This window comes from Oncorhynchus nerka, linkage group LG3 (genome assembly GCF_034236695.1).
Source record: "Oncorhynchus nerka isolate Pitt River linkage group LG3, Oner_Uvic_2.0, whole genome shotgun sequence".
Taxonomy (NCBI): Eukaryota; Metazoa; Chordata; class Actinopteri; order Salmoniformes; family Salmonidae; genus Oncorhynchus; species Oncorhynchus nerka.
Window position 1 is genome coordinate 28,015,886 of NC_088398.1, and position 9,572 is coordinate 28,025,457.

The 9,572-nt window shown below is 44.4% G+C and overlaps 1 long non-coding RNA gene across 1 annotated transcript; it reads right to left on the reverse strand.

Moving 5' to 3' along the window:
• Positions 1-534: 534 nt before the first annotated feature.
• Positions 535-3,677, reverse strand: LOC135564869 (uncharacterized). The gene is made up of 2 exons (XR_010461289.1): positions 3,400-3,677; positions 535-1,138 (listed from the first exon to the last, which is right to left on the reverse strand). It is a non-coding gene; the product is annotated as an uncharacterized LOC135564869 (long non-coding RNA).
• Positions 3,678-9,572: the final 5,895 nt, after the last annotated feature.

Sequence of the window (9,572 nt, forward strand, 5' to 3'; positions counted from 1 at the left end):
TCTGACATGCCTGGGTTGTGGAGGTGGGTTGCATTATTCCCAGGTCTTTGCCAGACGAGAAGGAGATGTGACACAATCAGATGGATGTCTTGGTTAATTAAAGTTGGAAGTTTGAGTGGGCCCTTAGGCGACCTCTTTCATTGAAACATAAAGGAAAGAGAGTGAATGATTATGGAAATGCAGCCTTTCTCTCCCCCTGGAGCTTCATCCATTTCCTGACGCCAGTTGTGGTAATAAGTGAATTCAGGGTCGGCATTATTATCCCCTTCTCTTCACTACCACTGTGAACTTTTCCAGCGTCTCAAATAGAAATATAGATAAAGGGGGGAAGGACCTTCCTCAAAGTAATAGAAAGGCCTTAGTTGAGTTTTAGGGAGAACCTGAGGTTTGTCATATTCCGATCGTGCACTCTTAGAAGGGATGTGTTGAAAACAAAATGCTCTTAGATCTGTAGCACACGTGTGGATTGTTGTTTGTTTGTTTGTTTTTTTAAGATTCTGCAGGGGCCCTTTGGTAATATTGAGGCCTGAAGCAGCCATTTCAGTATGTTTATTTTCAGATCAATCAATCAAATGTATTTGTAAAGGTCTTTTTACATCAGCCAATGTCAAAGTGCTATACGAAACCCAGCCTAAAACCCCTAACAGCAAGCAATGCAGATGTAGAAGCACGTTGGCTGGAAAAAACTCCCTAGAAAGGCAAGAACCTAGGAAGAAACCTAGAGAGGAACCAGGCTCTGAGGGGTGGCCAGTCCTCTTCTGGAGGAGAGATTATAATAGTACATGGCCAAAATGTTCAAACGTTCATAGATGACCAGCAGGATCAAATAATAAAAATAATAATAATAATGATAATCACATTGGTTGTAGAAGGTTCAACAGGTCAGCACCTCAGGAGTAAATGTCAGTTGGCTTTTCATAGCTGAGCATTCAGAGTTAGAGACAGCAGGTGCGGTAGAGAGAGAGAGTCGAAAACAGCAGGTCCGGGACAAGGTAGCACGTCCGGTGAACATGTCAGGGTTCCTTAGCCGCAGGCAGAACAGTTGAAACTGGAGCAGCAGCATGACCAGGTGGACAGGGGACAGAAAGGAGTCATCAGGCCAGGTAGTCCTTAGGCATGGTCACAGGGCTCAAATCCTCTGAGAGAGAGAGAGAGAGAGAGAGAGAGAGAGAGAGAGAGAGAGAGAGAGAATACTTAAATTCACACAGGACACCGGATAAGATAGGAGAAATAGTCCAGATATAACAGACTGACCCTAGCCCCCCGACACAAACTATTGCAGCATAAAAACTGGAGGCTGAGACAGGACGGGTTGGGAGACTGTGGCCCCGTCCGACGATACCCCCGGACAGGGCCAACTGGGCAGGATATAACCCCACCTACTTTTCCAAAGTACAGTCCCCCACACCACTAGAGGGATATCTTCAACCACCAACTTACTACCCTGCGACAAGCCTGAGTGTAGCCCACGAACATCTTCCCCACGGCACGAACCCGAGGGGGTCGCCAAACGCGGACAGGAAGATCACGTCAGTGACTCAACCTACTCAGGTGACGCACCCATCCTAGGGACAGCATGGAAGAGCACCAGTAAGCCAGTAACTCTGCCCCTGTAATAGGGTTAGAGGCAGAGAATCCCGGTGGAGAGAGGGGAACCAGCCAGGCAGAGACAGCAAGGGCAGTTCATCTCTCCAGTGCCTTTCCGTTCACCTTCACACCCCTGGGCCAGACTAAACTCAATCATAGGACCTACTGAAGAAATGAGTCTTCAGTAAAGACTAAAAGGATCGAGATCGAGTCTGCGTCTCTCACATGGATGGGCATGTAACTATCGAATGGAACATAATAAATAAATGGTTATTTTCAGAACGAAACGATTGGAAAAACCCTGGTTTGTGCACAACTTTATTATTGTAGCCTAGTCCATGGTTTTTGCATTAATACACATGGATACTTTGCGTTACCACTAGGGGGAGCTGCAGGCATGCACGTCTCGGTCCGTGACCGTTGGAAGAAATCAACTGTACATCCTGTTTTCAGGTTTGTAACTTTTATAAGCATTGTTTTCAAATTCTAGAGACCACTAATTCACAGTTAAGATAAACATGTTTTCTGGTCGTTTTGATGTATAAAGTTTTGACCAAGTGAAAATACGAGTGAGATTTCCCCATTCATTCATTTACAGTATGTGTAGAAGCCACGTTGTTACGGTAGCTGGCTAAGCTCTAGTTCAAACACCGCTCTCAAAAAATAAATGTGTCACTCTCTTTGGAATAGTGGGGTTAGACCATCTAAAACCATGCAGTACACCTCGTCAGACTTCTGACAATAGTTCGGCAGCCTCTGATGCTCTTTGACACCGTACGAGTGAAGCACGTCTATTTCATGCCGTGCGTCAGAGCAGTTCTTCCACTGTTCCGGGAAGTGGTCATGCATATTCATATATTTTAATTGCATGCAAATGAAGGTTGCCTTCGCTAACGCACCCACAACGGAAACACAATCATGGCCTCGGATTTGCTGGTGGACGCATTAGAACAGGTAAGTGTAGTTTATCGTGCTCTTTGAAACCAGCAAGTGACGGTAAAATACACGACTTCGCAACAGATGTTGAAACATTCATAACTGATGGGGCACTACATCAACGTACAAATTGTTTCGCAATCTCGGAAGAAACTAGAACGTCTACGTTGCACAGTAATATCGCAAACATATCTCAATGTTTATTTTAGGGATGAGGAGACTCTTCGTGATTCCTTTAGTATAAAGGGAGTTATCATATTCACTGCTTCAAACATTAACTTCCGTGCTGCACAGGTGTGGGAATTGTCTTTATAGTGCAATAAGCTTTGTGGTTTCTTTAACACAGAAAAGGTCACAGATATGCCTAAATTTGACACAAAACCAACAAGGAAGTCTGCAGTGTTGAGAGCGGTTGTATGAAACCAATCAATGTCAAAGGAAGCTCTCAACTGTGCCAGCCCGCTATTAATTTCAGTTTAAGAAACATTTTGCAACGGAATCGGCAGAATGAATACACCCCTTGATCACCCACACACACCGTCCACTTTCATAGCAGCCACATACAGCATCATCACCTTGCCCATTGTATAATTCCTTCTCGCAGCTACACACTCTGCTCCTCTCGCCTTTTCCCCTTGTGGACACAGTTGTCTGTGACCAGGCACAACAACATCTTCAAGCCAAACCTTCCTACCATAACTAATAACCACTACAGAGCCTATATCGTTGTCACCATATTCACTAATGTCATTGTCTACAAATTAGAATTAATGCTTTAGTAAACACACAATCCAATCACACAGTACAGTGTACAGCAAGCAGTTGGGCACACTGGTGGGCTCCGGTGGTAATAAATTAATAAAACGGAAAGCTTACGTTGACTTGGAAAAGTTGCAGTGTTGGATAGCCTTAGCTCTTTCCTCTCTGTTTGAGTCAAGTTGTTGAGTAGGTTAAATTAGCTGCATTAGCAAAGTAAGTGAAAGGGAAACTAAGACGAAGAAAAAAAATACAACTAAATATAGCTCTGCTGCGTCTCCTGTTTTGAAGAAATGAATTTGTTCAAAACAAATCAACTCTTTTCTTTCTCTCTTTGAGTCAACTACTCAACACACTTTATGCACTGCAGTGTTAGCTAGCTGTAGCTCATGCTTTCAGTACTAGATTTATTCTCTGATCGGATGGACACCATGTCAGTTCATGCTGCAAGAGCTCTGATAGGAGAACATCTGCTCTATAGGTCTGGGGGGGGGGGGGTCAGAAATGATTTTAGCTATTTTCATAGGAGTTATTATGAGTGAAATAGCTGGCTATAGTGTGAAAGGGCTGGGTTTTGATTAGCAAACAAGTTGTAGTTATGATGGCTTGGCCACTCACTGGCCAATCAAGGCTTTCCATGCCTTAATACTAGATGTGTTTGTCTCAAGTTCTGTAGGTTATTGACGGTGTTTGCGTTGCCATCAACTCCAATTCGGCTGGCACACAGTGCACTGTGGATTGATACTACAGTTTATTAAATAGCATTGGCTACATTTAATTCACATTTAATTCATGTTAGTTGACACCAACTAAATCAAAAATATATTGAAATGATGTCTGCCAAGTGGGAGGCTATGCTTGGTTTTTAATCAAATAAAAGGACATTTCTAAATAGGATGTTTGTGGCACAAAAAAAAATAGAAAATCCATCTTCAGGGCCAACTCTAGCCTTTTGGAGGCCCTAGACGAGAGTTGGTGCAACTCAAGGTTCCATTAACCCCCCAACATAAAATATGTTCATGTGACCCTCCCTTGTACTGTCAAAACGACCACAAATAACAATACCAGGGGGGGCTTATTTCATATTTTGAATTATATTCAAACATTTTCCACAGCCAATAAACAATAAACCAATAAACAAAGCACACCAATTTTGGGTGCTTCATCGCCTGTGAGTGAGACAACGTTAGCTAGTCAATGGGAGTGTAGTAGAACGCCCCTGGGCGTGGTTTTGGCTTAACTGTGTTGGGGGAAAAAGACGCAGGCAGGAAAGACAGTTAGACAGTTAGACTGATATTATTGACCTGTTGTATAGTAAAAGTTAACATGTAGAAAAGCTTAGTATAGTGCCAAAGCACATTGATATAGGGGAGGTGCATGCAAGCGGATTAGGACATTTGACTAGGATGGAAGGAATTGTATACTAAAATCTGAAGAAGAGCAAATGTAAACCAGGGAAGGAAAAAGCAAACACACAACCCTCCCCGGAGCAAAAAACATCTAAACAAGTTAGACTGAAGTTATAGAGGTAGTCTATCTACCGATATGTTGAATTTAGCCTAGCTTGACCAAGATGAGTGTAAAAACATACCATGGCATCCCGGGCTGTAACATATTTGGGGTCTCGATCGGGGATATATCATTCATAATTGCTACATAGGGAAAAGTGGAATAAATTGAACTCCATTTTGTCGTCAATTTTGAAAGGGAAATGTAGTATTCACTCTAAAATGTAAAATGTATATCTGTATATACTTAGAAACCAATATACTTAATGTGGACGTTGTCGAAGTTGCAGAGAAAGATTCATTATTCACCCCTGGTTTTGCCACCAACTACATGATGTCTCGAGCAGTGTTTTAATCACATTCCTTCTTGGGAAAGGTACCCCATTCATTGGTTTGTGTGTACAAGGTGGCAAACTAACACCAGGAGTTGTATTTGGACAGAACATTTTTAGGCTCAAATTTTTACAGGGACAAAATGAACTCACAGCAGTTCAGAGTCACTCTGACTCATACTGTAGCTTATACAGACAGCAACTGATGGGTAATAGAGCCTAAAACATTTGTACGTTCCATATTATAAACTGTTTTGTTTTCATAAAAAAAAAAAGTTCTTATTTACAATGACGGCATAGGAACAGTGGGTTAACTGCCTTGTTCAGGTGCAGATCGACATATTTTTTACCTTGTCAGCTTGGGGATTCGACCTTGCAACCTTTCGGTTACTAGTCCAATGCTCTAACCACTAGGCTACCTGCCGCCCCACATCTGGACACAGCCTTCAGCATATGCTGTGCCACTTATGCCTATGAAGTAAACCTGTGTAAGGAACTGTCCCTAATCCTCTTTTGTAATTACAAAAACTATGCACTCCGTAAAGTGCTCTGTAACAATATGTTGTTACTAGTGTAATTGCACCAATCCTACTCAGGTACAAGGCATTGGATATCTCCAATAAGCAATTTTCCCTCTTCAGTGACTTCCAATTGAAATATAAAGACACGTAAATATTTGCCCTCCTTAAATGGATGAAATCAATAATTGATTCTCTGGTGAGAGTCATGGTCAATATTTTCAGCAAATTGCAAATCACAATCCCTCCCCAAAATGGTTTGTAAAGACAATCAGAATGCAGCAATCAATAACATTTTTGGGACAGAGAGAGACATCAATTTCCAGTAAATACTAGAAGAATACTTCCATTATTTTACAAACATTGTCTGCTCTCTGTAATTTCAAGCTCTATCCACTTGGTGGCAGGTTTGTGGAGCTTATAAATGCTCCTGTGAAGGAGACCCAGTCACCTTCCTCATAATACTCTAGTTACCATTACGAAACTTTATTCAGTATTCTATGATGACTTTGTTCATTTGTGGTGAAGGCAATATAAGCACTTTTGGTCTATATATATATAAAAAAGTGTACTTTATACTGAACAAATATGCTTTTCTCAAGAAAATATATTTTTTATTTTTAGTATACCCCTAATGTATACCCCTAAAATGAACACGTCTTATATAGAACTCTATTGGAGACTCCCAGATGCTTGAAACATAATTGAACTATCAATGGTTGCATAGTCATCCCATAATAAGCTAACATAATTTTGAAAAAGCCAGTTCAAATGACCTTTTAGGGGTCCATACATAACAAGTATGTTAAAAAAAATGGAAATACATTCTACCAATTAATTAGACTTATCATTTAGAATGGAAACACTTGTATGCTGTGGCGTGAGTAAATTGTTAAAACATTAGGGAAGGGGAAAGGAGGTATCATTCCAAAGGCCTGGGATTGATAGGTTAAGAGTCAACTTCTGTCGTCATTATTAAAAATACCATTGCATCTTCAGCTTCAAAAGTGAAAGAACTGATACTCAAAGAAAGTCCTTTTAAAGATGGAAATCCGCAGTAGGGGGAAACTGCGCCACTGTCCGCCCCGCAGCCGTTGTTATTGTTTTTGTTTTTGTTTATCAGACCTCAGAATAAGACCCAGACGCACGGACATGGCTGTTTCATCATTAAGGATGCCAGCTTTCTCCACAAAGAAAGCCATTTAATTCTTCACACCTTGAGGAGGGCTTTCATTTAGTCATTTCTTGTTGACTTGTTTTTGAATAGTGTGCTTTCAATTTTCTAAATGCTTTGGTTAAAATCCAATGAAGAAAAACACAAAAGGGGTAAAAGAAAAACAAATATGCCACGTAGCCAGCCAGAAGGTAAAACATGTCATCTGTGTTTCATTATTTATGGTTAAGCTATACTCTTTACTCTGTGCTTTTTTTACTCTAAATTTGCCCCTTACCCATGCTGCTTAGAATTATGCACGGCCCTTAATGGAGCTGCCACGCTAGGCTGCCCCCTAAATCGCCAGCCCCTGCTGGCTGGGCATCTTTCTCAAGCACATCCTGCCAGGGCCACTTTTGATGACATCATCAGAGCTGTCAGTCTTATCCTGGTCCGCTCCCTCTGGCGAAAGGGAGTCACGCACTGTTGCACACTATATCTGTCCTCCATGCCCCTTCCCATTCCATCCCCTACCAGACCTCCCAGCAGTGCTGTTTCAATGTTTTGTAGCGACAGATTATGGTTGATGGTTTCATCTTAATCACTTCCAATTTTCATTTTCATCTCCACAGGTTCACGCTACACTGCTCTCCCTCACACAAACACTTAGAAGCCAAAGTCACTTCATGTCTCAGCCATTCATTAACCATGAACTGTCTGATACTCTTCTATAGCACTGCCTCTGTGTGCTCGCTCACCAGGCCTCATGCTCGGCCGCATGTCACAACAGGGTTCCCTAATTTCTAGACTAGACCATTTACTCTTTTCCTTGAAAGACATTGATCTATCTAAAAGCTAATGTAAGAGAGACAACTGTTGTGTGAATGCCATGGGACCCCAGTCTGTGGTGTCCATGATGCAGATGTCTGTGCTAGTGTTCATTGCGAGCTCACAGAACAGGGCTCCGGGCAGCCGAGCGGAAATGGAGGAAAACTCGCCTCCCTGCGGACCTGGCATCCTTTCACTCCCTCCTCTCTACATTTTCCTCTTCTGTCTCTGCTGCTAACGCCACTTTCTACCACTCTAAAGTCCAAGCATCTGCCTCTAACCCTAGGAAGCTCTTTGCCACCTTCTCCTCCCTCCTGAATCCTCCTCCCCCCCTCCCTCCCTCTGCAGATGACTTCGTCAACCATTTTGAAAAGAAGGTCGACGACATCCGATCCTCGTTTGCTAAGTCAAACGACACCGCTGGTTCTGCTCACACTGCCCTACCCTGTGCTCTGACCTCTTTCTCCCTCTCTCTCCAGATGAAATCTCGCGTCTTGTGACGGCCGGCCGCCCAACAACCTGCCTGCTTGACCCTATTCCCTCCTCTCTTCTCCAGACCATTTCCGGAGACCTTCTCCCTTACCTCACCTCGCTCATCAACTCATCCCTGACCGCTGGCTACGTCCCTTCTGTCTTCAAGAGAGCGAGAGTTGCACCCCTTCTGAAAAAACCTACACTCGATCCCTCCGATGTCAACAACTACAGACCAGTATCCCTTCTTTCTTTTCTCTCCAAAACTCTTGAACGTGCCGTCCTTGGCCAGCTCTCCCGCTATCTCTCTCAGAATGACCTTCTTGATCCAAATCAGTCAGGTTTCAAGACTAGTCATTCAACTGAGACTGCTCTTCTCTGTATCACGGAGGCCCTCCGCACTGCTAAAGCTAACTCTCTCTCCTCTGCTCTCATCCTTCTAGACCTATCGGCTGCCTTCGATACTGTGAACCATCAGATCCTCCTCTCCACCCTCTCCGAGTTGGGCATCTCCGGCGCGGCCCACGCTTGGATTGCGTCCTACCTGACAGGTCGCTCCTACCAGGTGGCGTGGCGAGAATCTGTCTCCTCACCACGCGCTCTCACCACTGGCGTCCCCCAGGGCTCTGTTCTAGGCCCTCTCCTATTCTCGCTATACACCAAGTCACTTGGCTCTGTCATAACCTCACATGGTCTCTCCTATCATTGCTATGCAGACGACACACAATTAATCTTCTCCTTTCCCCTTCTGATGACCAGGTGGCGAATCGCATCTCTGCATGTCTGGCAGACATATCAGTGTGGATGACGGATCACCACCTCAAGCTGAACCTCGGCAAGACGGAGCTGCTCTTCCTCCCGGAGAAGGACTGCCCGTTCCATGATCTCGCCATCACGGTTGACAACTCCATTGTGTCCTCCTCCCAGAGCGCTAAGAACCTTGGCGTGATCCTGGACAACACCCTGTCGTTCTCAACTAACATCAAGGCGGTGGCCCGTTCTTGTAGGTTCATGCTCTACAACATCCGCAGAGTACGACCCCGCCTCACACAGGAAGCGGCGCAGGTCCTAATCCAGGCACTTGTCATCTCCCGTCTGGATTACTGCAACTCGCTGTTGGCTGGGCTCCCTGCCTGTGCCATTAAACCCCTACAACTCATCCAGAACGCCGCAGCCCGTCTGGTGTTCAACCTTCCCAAGTTCTCTCACGTCACCCCGCTCCTCCGCTCTCTCCACTGGCTTCCAGTTGAAGCTCGCATCCGCTACAAGACCATGGTGCTTGCCTACGGAGCTGTGAGGGGAACGGCACCTCAGTACCTCCAGGCTCTGAATAGGCCCTACACCCAAACAAGGGCACTGCGTTCATCCACCTCTGGCCTGCTCGCCTCCCTACCACTGAGGAAGTACAGTTCCCGCGCAGCCCAGTCAAAACTGTTCGCTGCTCTGGCCCCCCAATGGTGGAACAAACTCCCTCACGACGCCA